This window comes from Eulemur rufifrons, chromosome 7, assembly GCF_041146395.1.
Source record: "Eulemur rufifrons isolate Redbay chromosome 7, OSU_ERuf_1, whole genome shotgun sequence".
NCBI classification, from domain to species: domain Eukaryota; kingdom Metazoa; phylum Chordata; class Mammalia; order Primates; family Lemuridae; genus Eulemur; species Eulemur rufifrons.
In genome coordinates, this window is record NC_090989.1 from 44673610 (window position 1) to 44685731 (window position 12122).

The window sequence follows — 12122 nt, forward strand, 5'->3', positions numbered from 1 at the left end:
CTTTTATCCACCCTTTTCACCGCTCTCCCAGACGGGTGCTGTTAAACAGATATCTCAGTAGCCATGTGGCTACTGAGAACTTGAAATATATATAGTTTGAATTACAATGTGCTGTAAGTGTAATAAACACACCAGATTTCAAAGATTTGGGGAGAAAAAAGTTAAGTTAAAATATTTTATAATAATTTTTATTATTACATGTTGAGATGATAATATTTGGGATATATTAAGTTAAAATCTATTATTAAAATTAATTGTACATGTTTCCTTTTATTATCTTTAAATGAGTTTACTGGAATACTTTAAATCATATATGTGGCTTACCTTATATTTCTATTGGACAGCATTACTCCAGACTTTCTTATCTTTACACTCTTCCTTCATTTCAGTTGTCGCCTCTAGATAGTTGATGCATAAACTTACATCTTCACATGAACGTACATCCAGACATCTCTCAGCCCCCAACCCATATGATAAATTGCCAATTAGACATCTTCTTTTAGAAGTCTCTGAGGCATCTCATACTCAGCATGTGTGAAATCAAACTTATCTCCTGCTCTCCTCTTTCCTCAAACTTAATCCTGTCCCCATGTTTCTAGTCTCAATGAGTGTTATCACCACCCTATTGCACAGGCCATAAGTTTAGATCCTTCCGCTTTGAACCCTACATCCAATCCAGCACACAGTCCTGCTCATTCTTCTTATTAGGTTACTCAGAATGAAATGTCCAATTTTCTTAAGTGCTGAGTTTGACAGTTGATATCTAGGACATTTCACTTTGACATGTCTTGTTTTCTTTTCATTGTGACGGTACATCCTCAGTCTCTCAAATGCACATTTTGGTTTGTTATTATCTTTCAAATTTTTTTTAAAATCAATTTTTGTGAAATCATGGATAAGTCAAAAATTCGTGTTATTTTCTAACATGAGTTCTATCATGGAACCAACGCAGTGCAGACAGCTTGAAATATCAATGAAGTGTTTGGAAAAGATGTGGCTAACAAATCCACAGTGCCTCAGTGGTTTCAGAGGTTCCATTCTGGTGATTTTAATCATGAAAAGGAGCCACGTGGGTGACCTGAGACCAAGGTGGATAATGATGAGCTGAAAGCTGTAGTGGAAACGAATCCATCTCAACCTACACATGAATTAGCAACAAGGTTTGATGTTACTATTCCAACAATATTGGACCATGTGAAACAAATTGGCAAGGCAAAGAAGCTGGATAGATGGGTACCATATGAATTAAATGAGTGTCAGAAGAGAAAACATCTCGAAGCTTGCCTTTTTTTGCTGTCCCAACATAAAGGCAAACCATTTCTACACTGTATTGCCACATGTGATGAAAAATGGATTCTTTTTGACAATTGCAAAGATTTGGCACAATGATCGGATAAAGATGAAGTGATGAAACACAGTCCAAAACTGAATATTCATAAAAAAAGCTAATGGTTTCTATTTGGTGGTCCAGCACTGGTATTATCCACTACAGCTTCATGAAACCTGGTTAATCGATTACAGCAGATGTCTACTGCAACCAGTTGGATGAAATGATGAGAATGTTTATGATGAAGCAGCCAAGATTGGTCAATAGAGACAAGGCAATCCTCTTGCAAGACAAAGTTTGACCACATGTCACACAAAAAAATATTGCTCAAACTACAGAGGCTGGACCTGGGAACTCTCTGTCATCCACCATATTCACCAGACCTTGCACCAACTGACAACCATTTCTTCCAGGCTTTGGTCCACTTCTTGCAAGGAAAAATATTCTGGAAAACACCTTTCATGATTTCATTGCCAATCATTCTCCAAGCTTCTTTGCTGTTGGCATAAGCAAGCTACCATTAAGATGGCAAAACTGTATGTACAATTTAGGTGCATACTTTGATTAATTGTACTGCTTCTTGTTTGAGACATAATAAACTACACTTTTGATTCGAAATCGGACATTTCATGTTTAATGAACTAATAACTATTTCTCCAGTTTGTCCATTCCACTCTTATCTCCACCAACTAGTGCATGCTACTATAATCTCTTTCCTAGACCATTTCAATAGTTAGTCTGCCCACAATCGATTTTGCCAGCTTCCATTATGTTCTTCATGCTTCAGCTAGAATTGTTATATTAAATGAAATGAAAATCTGATGACATCCTTCTTTATAAAAAACCTTCCATGTGTTCTCATTTGTCTTAGAATAAAACCTAAATTATTAACATTGTTTACAATACCCCATAGTATCTGTCCCCTGTCTACCTCTCCATCGTCTCTTATACCATTTTCTCCCAACCTTCTGCCTCTCTGACCTTCTTTCTCTACCTTGAACTTGCCATGTTCCCTCTGGAAAAGGGGCCTTTATTATATATTCTCTGCACAACTCACCCACTCCACCCTTCCCTGATAACTTCTCTGCAGCCTCTACATTTCAGCTCGTTCATCATTTCTTCAAGAAATTCTTTCTATTACTTACCCCCACTGCCACTCATCACAAGTAAAAGGTTGGTGATGGCAAGAACATTTAGCATTTATTGAGTACTTACTATGTACTAGGCTCTTTCCTAGTGCTATGTGCGTAATTCATTAAATCTTTAAAACTACCTTTCTGAGTCTCCATTTTTGCAATATAATCTGTTATAATATACATTATTCTGCCGAAGAAACTAAAGTGCAGAAAGGTTAAGTAATTTTCCAAAGATCAGCTAGAAAGTGGTATAGTCACAATTCAAAATTAGGCACCCTGATTCCAGAGCCCATGGGGTGAACCACATTATATTACCTTTTCAGACTTGGCTACACCCCTCTGTTACAAGTTTTGGATCTCCAGTGACCTTCATAATGGAGAGGGTGTAATTTTACAGTCATTTGTGTGATTATTTCGTTAATGTCTGCTTCTCATATCTTTCCCCCAATTCTATGGGAGAGGGGGGCCGACACCTTATCTGGTTTTGTTTATTGCATAACCAGGGTGCCTGGCATTGTCTCTGGCATAAGGTAGACACACAGTATATTTGAAAAAAGAGATACAAAATAAATGTATGTCTATACGAGAAAAGAAAAAAATAAAGGGAGGAAGAAAGGGGAAAAGTGAAAGAAAGCAAGCTTCATGTCTCTAGTTATGAATTTATTTTTTGAATACAGCTTAGTCTACCACTTTCTGTCTCTTAATTCCTACCGTTGCCTTAGGAAGTTTTCTGACTTTTACTCTGCTTATAATAAATTCAGACACCTTGTCTGGTATGTACAGAATGACTTTAGAATTTCTCTTGAGCAATTACTTGATTACGAATAGTTCAGTCATTTAATATTTACTTCAGGCAGAGGACGTCAAAACTGGATCACCACTAAGTAATTTACTCATCACATAATACTGAGTACCACATTCTCTAATAGACCCTATACCTCAGCAATACTGGAGACTGCTTTCCATTCCTTCATAACTCAATGAGCTTTCATGCCTCTGATATTTTGCTTGGCATTCCCTTTCCACCCCTTCTTTGCTGAAAAAATGTCTACATATTTTTCAAGGCCAAGGTGAAATGTCATCTGTCATCTCCCAGGTAATCTATAATATGTGTATGTGTTTCTTATATAGATGCTAGGCTTAACTGTATGATATTTTGATATGATTGCACTATTGAGGATATGGCTATAACCTTGTGGTTAAGGTTGGGCATTCCTAGTATCAATTACATGGGGAAAGAGCTAAGCCCTCAAAAAAATTAATAATGATACACACACACATACACACACACACACACACACACACGCACAAGTGTGTGTGTGTGTGTATATATATATATATATATATATGAGTAGAGCTCCTGCCTGCTCTTCTGTCCCTCACACTCTCAGAAATGGATCTCTGGAGGTGAGCTATACTTGAACTTCCAGATGACTAGAAAAAAGGCAGCATCTGCCTCTCAGAAGTAGACTTGGAGGTTGGTAAGGAGGCCTCACTATAGGGAATTATAAGCATAAGATGAACATGAAGGAGCTCAGGAAATTTTATCCCAAAATTTGACTCCTTGGTATAAAGAGTATTTTAAATGTAAAGGCCCTTAGAGATCAACGTGCCCTTGGAATGTGCTTTTTTCTATCTGCATAACCAGATGGACTCATTAAAAGATCCATTGACTTCCCTTCCTTTCCTGATTATACCACTATATTGGAGGAAAGAAGATCAAGAATGCAACCAGACCTGGCCCAAATCTTTTTAAATATAATACCTGTCTCTCAAGGTTAATATAATTTGCAAAGAGAATCATTTACAGGTCAATCTGTTTCCCCCATCCATTCATCCTCCCTAGCAACCATTTATTGCCTCTAAACAGAATTACCTATAGTCCGCATCTCCCCCTCCCCTTTAAAGGAGGGTATAAAAATATCTGGACCCCATTGGGATGTTGGGTAATCGCTCTGTGATTCTCCCTGTGTGCATGGTAAATAAACCTCTTCCTCCTATTAATCTGCCTTAATTGTTTATCTGCTTTAATTGTGAGTTGATCTTTCAGCGAACTTTCAAAGGAAAGGGGAAGTTTCACCTTCACCCCTACAAGCAACTCATTCATATAAACCAGATTATCAAGATTAGCAGCTTTCCTACTATTTCAACACTCTTATCTGTCACAATCACTTATGAAATGCATCACAATTAAAGCATTACTACTAACAAAGTGCCATAGTTGAAATATGACTTGCTTTTTTTAAAGTAACTAGAGTGGATTCCAGATTATCTCAATAATACCCTCCTCACTTCTCTGCATAACAACACGCTATCTTGAATGGGAGAAAATGGAGAGGAATCAGGGCTAGCCAGTGGGCAATTGCTCATAACCTAGGTTACCCTCAGGAGTGTGTCCTGCAGTCACGCCCTCTGCCAGTTTGCTTTCTCAGTGGGAGGAAGGGCTTGAGAACTGCTCTTCTACTTGTATGTCACAGTTTTGTCCCCAGCAGCCATGTCCCAGTCTGGTAAAGGCACGTACAAATGATTCCTCCCACTCTTCTCTGCACTGCAGGGAATCATCTGGGCAGGAGTGAGTGTGAATGGGAGAGCAGGGCCTTCTAGTGGTCACTGTTGTTGGGCAGCAGCAGTGATACTTCCCCAGGGGGAAAATAAACATCCAGAAAAAGGTCTGGGGGCTTTAAAGCCCTTTGCTCCTTTCGTATGGAGGTTTGCTCTTTACTACCAAAGTAAAGTGTTTTATCATGGAAAAGGAAATTTTCTTCAGATGGCTTTTGTAACATGCCCAGGCAAATTAAGTACCACCCCATCTGTTTTCCCAGAGTTGTGAATGTATGACTACACTACATTAGATTTTATCACTATGCATTCTGTTTGTTTACATCACCACTTCTCTAGCACATTGAGAAGTCAGGGCAAACAGGGATTGGGCCTCATACTGCCTTCAGTTGCTATTGTTCATTAGCACTATGCTTGACATTGCAATAAGAACTATCAAATCTTTTTTTTTCTTTTTTATTTCAGCTTACTATGGGGTACAAATGTTTAGGTTACGTATATTGCCCTTGCCCCACCCAAGTCAGAGCTTCAAGCATGTCCATCCCCCAGACGGTGCTCATCGCACCCATTAGGTGTGAATATACCTCCTCTCACCTCCCATCTGCCCGACACCTGGTGAATGTTATTATTTTACAAATTAGTATCAAATCTTGATCAATGAATCAAACATGATCAGAAGAGAAAACCGACATTCTTCACATTCAATTAGAGGTCTCATTGTTGTTGTTTTATAACAATCTCAGTTTAAAGTCACCTTTATTCTACGGCTTTAATCTTATGTGGTACATACGAGGCACTCAATAAACATCTGTTGATTGATTTATCATCTATGCCATATCAACATACAAAATGTAGCATAGAGAATAAAGCAATGAACTGCACACAAAGTTGTTTTAAGAAATTCACATTTGATGGAGTCCGTACCTTGAAAAATTTATCTGCGGCCTACTAAAGAAAATCTAAACTCCATGATTTGGCATTCTGGCCTTCTCCTTTTTGGAGTACTCCCTATAACTTCTATATCACTGAATTCTCCTCCCACTAGACATCCTGAATGCTGGACCCTCTGGTCTAGCCTAAACACCAAAGTTCCAGAGGGCTCTCTCCCAGTCCCCTTCTCTTTTCTTGAAATATATATGTGATGAGTTCTAATCTCCAGTCTTGCCTTTTACATTCAATTGCCTGTTTGACATCCCCATTCAGGTAACTGATAGGTCTCTCAAACATAACAGGAATAAAACAAAACATATTTTTACCTCCTCACTTACCTCCAAAGAGCATTCCTCCTCCAGTCTCCTTCAACTCAGTAAATGCTACCACCTTTCCCTCAGATACTTAAGACAAAAACAAACCAAAAAGTCTAGACATTTTCATTGCCAGATTCTTTTTACCCATCCACACCTCTCTTCCAAATCAAATCATCAAAAAGTCCTGTTGACTCATCTCCAAAATGTAACCCAAACCAATCTACATTTTTTCCATATCCACTACCGTCACCCTAGTTCTGAACTACTACACTATCTTAGAAGCTGGTCTCCCCTCTCTCTTCCACTTTTCCACTTCTTGATCTACTTTCTAAAACATTGGTAGAATGTTCCTTTTTAAAAGATAAATAAGATAGATAGTGTTATTTCCCTACTTTAGAAACTTATCATTTGGTGGGCAAAATAATGGCCACCCAAAAATAACCTCGTTCTAATCCCTGGAAGCTGTAAATACATTAGGTTACATGGTGTGGGGGAATTAGGGTTGCAGATGGAAGTAAGTAGTTAATCAGCTGACCTTAAGATAAGGAAGTTATCTAGGTGGGCCAAAAGTAATACATCAAATGTTGAAGATAGAAAAGTCAGAATCAGAGTGATACAATGTGAGAAAGATTTAACTAAACATTTCAGTCTTTGAAGATGGAAGGGGGCCATGATCCTAGGAATGAGGGCAGACTCTAGAAGCTAGAAAAGTCAAGGAAATGGAGTCTCTCCTAAGAGCCTCTAAAAGAAATGCAGCCCTGTCAAACCTTGATCTTAGCTCAGTGATTTCAGACTTCTAACCCCCAGAACTGTGAGCTAATAAATTTGTGTTGCTTTAAACCACTGAGTTTGTGGTAATTTGTTATAGCAGCAATAGGAAACTAATATGCCTTTCCAAGTTGTCTCATTGTTCTAAAAATAAAATTAGAATTAAACAAAATTGAAATTAAGTTAAATAAAACAAATTACAATAAAAAGAAATGAGCTACATGATCCTTTTCACTGACTCCTATGACTCTTTACACTGACACATTGTTTCATGGGTCAGATAAGAATAGGGAGCTAGGAACAACAATGATCATTCTTCCATGGTTCCACACCTTCTCATTATAGCAGAAAGTTTCTCCATGGTGCTATATCAGTACATCATCACAGATATGTGATTCTCACTTGAAGTAATCATACTGCTCTAGAATTTAAGTTCTGGGGGGCAGGGATTTGGGCACTGCTTTGCTGTGTCTTAAGGGAATACCTCAGAGATATGTGTAACCCTGATATCAATGAGGTTGTAATCAAGCTGCGGGAGAATAAAACTTACCCCCATGAAACACCAAAGGACCATTCAGGACAAATACTGAGATTTGAGAGGTGTTATATGGATAACAAGAGCTTGGGAGGTTGGGAAGAAAACAGACAGGTCTGTCCTAGGGAAGCTGGGTAGACCCTGGTCTGGCCATTAAAGGAGGGGTAAGATAAAGGCAAATGGAGGGACGTTGTGAAGCTAATACAGAAAAGGCAAAGGCACAAAATGAAGAATGAAATTGTCTTATTCAGAGAACCATGAAGAGAAGTGCTTGGCTTAGGGTTGGTATGTGAAGAGGGCAGAATACAAGGAAATGAAGTGAACTTGAATGACGAAGAGTTTGGAAAGCCAAGATACGTCCGTCATTAACCAAGCAAATTTATTTTTTATTTTTTTTTTTTTTCTGATCCAATCTGAATTTATTCTATTAATTCTTTGAATACAAAGCACGATCTATATGGATATAACAATCTGTGATTCAGTTTCTGATCTTTATATTAATCTTACTAATCCATATCTTACTTGTTTTATCCCATATCCAAGTCTATCAAACTCATTTTGAATCTTTATTTTGTCTAGTAATATGTTACCTGTTTTTCAATTTTTTTTTCTTTCTTTTTTTTTTTCTTTCTTTTTCAATTTTCTTTTTTTTTTTTTCAATTTAATTTTACAGAATCAAAGAGTCTAACAGTATATCTTGTTAGATACAGTATGTCCTCATAATGTATACATTATTTCTTGTACAATGATATGAAATAATATGGGAAATATTCATGATAAATTATTAAGTGAACAGTGCAAGTTAAAAACAATAGTTTCATATTTTTTCCCCACCCCCCCTTTCCCGAGTCAGCACCTTCAAGTGTTACCACTCCCCAAACGGTGCGCAATGCACTCATTGTGTAGGCATACCCCCATCCCCTCCCCCACCCCCCACCTCAGTCTGATGTCCAATTGGTGTCGTTCCCAGATGTGTATTTAGGTGATGTTCAGGGAAACCAATTTTCTGGTGAGTACATGTGATGCTTGTTTTTCCATTCTTGGGATACTTCACTTAATATAATGGGTTCCAACTCTCTCCAGGAGAACCATAGAGATGTCGTATCTTCATCATTCCTTATAGCTGAGTAATATTCCATGGTATACATATACCACAGTTTACTAATCCAATCATGTATTGATGGGCATTTGGGTTGTTTCCACATCTTTGCTATTGTGAATTGTGCTGCTATAAACATTTGGGTACATGTGCCTTTGTTACAGAATGACCTTTTTTCCTTTGGGTATATGCCCAGTAGTGGGATTGCTGGGTCAAATGGCAGGTCTACTTGAATCTGTTTAAGATACCTCCATAATGCTTTCCACAAGGGTTGCACTAGTTTGCAGTCCCACCAGCAGTGTATTAGTGTTCCTGTCTCTCCACACCCACGCCAACATGTGTTGTTTTGGGTTTTTTTGATAAAGGCCATTCTCACTGGGGTTAAGTGATATCTCATTGTGGTTTTGATTTGCATTTCCCTGATGATTAGAGATGTTGAACACTTTTTCATATGTTTGTTAGCCATTTTTATATCTTCTTTTGAAAAATTTCTATTCATGTCCTTTGCCCACTTTTTGATAGGGTTGCTTGATTTTTTCTTGCTGATTTTCCTGAGTTCTAAATAGATTCTTGTTATCAGTCCTTTATCTGATGAGTAGTATGCAAAAATTTTTTCCCATTCTGTAGGTGGTCTGTTTATTCTCGTGACTGTTTCTTTGGCTGTGCAGAAGCTTTTTAATTTAATCATGTCCCATTCATTTATTTTTGTTGCTGCTGTGATTGCCTTGGGGGTCTTCTTCATAAATTCTTTGCCTAGGCCAATGTCTGTAAGAGAACCAAGCAAATTTAGACTTGAGATTGATGGGCAACCAATCAATCAGTAGTAGTTATAACACTATAAATGATGGGAGAGTCCTAAAAAGGGGAGCATTATTTAAAAAGAAGGCTTTGGAAAGCTGCTTCTGGATTTGCAAGACAAATTTAAAGGTTTATTTTAGTAACTACAGTAAAAGGTTAAAGACACTATGAATATAACATCAAAGGAAGAGTCTGCAAATTGTAAATTGTCATTAAAAAGAGGTGGAAAAGGCACTACTTTTCAACCCCTGCTCACAATAAGAAACATCCTCTTTGAGGCAGCCAATCCTAGCTTGGTTCCTGCGTCCTCCATGAAGCCTTTGCTGACTACTGCGGTGGGAACTTTGTCTCCCCACTTAGGAGTCTGTATTCAGATTAGTGATAAGGATAAGTGGTCTGAATTCCAATGAATGAAAATCAAGCCATGGCCCTTAAAATTTGTTTAGAAATGGGCATTTGCCTTACTCTTTAGGTCTCAAAGGATACACTTAATTATTCCAATTTAGTATGTCTATAATGTTCAAAGGATTAGGTCTCTCAGGCTGCGCTGTGAAGTCACTGCCAACTAAATCCCCTTGGAGTTATTTCAAGTATTTGAACCACGCTCTACCAATGACATAAATATTATCATTGATCTCTTTGTAGAAATATTCTCTTGAATGGCCAAGAGGATAGAGTTCCATTGCTGGATCTACTTAAAAAACTAACATCAGGCAACCAACTGGCCTCTATAAAATACTTATCAGGAAAATCCAGGTAAGAAAGAATTTAAAAGTTATTTTTGCTAGAAATATTAATCTCCTGAAACATTTATTTCTCTAAGTTGTTTAGAATCTTTTCATTACTATTCCAATTTTTCAATTTTTTAAGATTTTTAAAGTCTTTTTTACAATCTAAAGTATATCTGTGTGAACATTAGACAAATGACTACCATTCACTTGTATCACTTCTGAAATTGAGAGGAGCCTAAATTTACACAAAAATAAATAAGAGCACACTTTTGTAGTAATAACAATACATTAGTGAAGATTTTGAAAGTTCTTTGAATAATGTGGTTGGCCATAGTACTTAACAACCTGAAATGAATTATTAACCTCAACAATTAAATCATGTTCAAAATTTTTGTTTGGGTATGCTTATGTATTAAATAAATTATATAAGCAAGAACTATAATTTCAAAGCAATCTTTTAAACCCTGATTGTAATTTTAGGGAGTTTTTAATTTCTCTTTGAGTCTTAGAGAAATAAAATGTCAATATAAAAGTTATTTCTGTCTGATGAATTATAATCAACTGAAAATACTGAAGGAAATCTTATGTGACTTCAAGCTGGCAAGGGTAAGGCAGTTCATGAAAAATTATTCAAATTATATAGATTTCAAATGTTCTTTTTTAAATATTGTTTTTAAAGGCATCATCCCTAAGTAATCTGAGATGTGAAACTCAGCAATAGTTCCAGGAAACCAAAAAAGAAGAGATCTTCCTATATCTCTCCAAAATGCTTTTCCTCTGTTCCTGAACTTTGGGATATAAGTATAGTCAATGAATATCCAGAAAACTGTCAATCTGGAAATGTCTAGGAGGGTCAGCTGACCTTCTAAAGAAAGTGGGTAGCATACAGCAGGCATCTAATAAATATCAAATAAATGAATAAATGACTCCCAAAGTAACAAAAATAAATGAAGATAAATTGAAATAAAATGTTCCCTAATAGGTAATAACTCTGTACCTATGGACATATCTAAGGAGTAGATAAAGGAAGTTTTAAAAATACCCAAAACTTTAATAAATGTGAGGACCTTAGCATCTAGGAATACAATGTAAAAGAGAAAAAGCTGACACCAAAGAATTACTACTTCCACAGAGGAACGTGACCTAAAGAATGCATTACCACATATGAATATGTTTCTGAATAGTTTGAGATGCATGCAAGATTGTCAGCAAATTATCATTATTTATAGCAGTGATGCCATTATTATGCGAATGGAGCAAGCAGTTACTCAATATATCCACTGCGACATTATTCACTATAGAATTGTAAAATGCAGAAAACATCACTTGGATCCCCAATGATTATTGTAGGTTTATCAAATTATAAAACATAGCAGACCTAAAAGCATGGTATTTTACTTACTGAATAAAAAAGTTTGTTTTGTGTAATAGTCATTGTAGAGATTTTGAAATAGGTAAAAATATAAAAAATTCACATATAATTTTATCGCAGAGAAAACTAGTAGTAACATTTTGATATATTTCCATGCCTCCCTTTTTTTAACTTTCATATGTAAATATTTATTTGGAAATTGGGATTAGCCTGTATGTAAAACTTTCTATTTTGTTTTTATATAATATTTTTCTATTTTGTCATTGGAATAAATATTCTAAATAAATACCATTTTCAATGATTGCACAATATGCCTTCACATGAATAATTTACATTTATTTTATCATACTAACTAAATGGTTGCCACCATTTAAGTGGTTTGACTTTTTCACTATTATAAATGAGATTACAATGGACATCATTTTACATAAATCTTTGTATAAGATTCTAATTATTTATTTCTGATAGATTCATCATTACTGGAAAAAAAGGTGTGAACATTTAATAGCTTTTTAATCTATTACAAATTATTTTCCATTGATTGCACCAA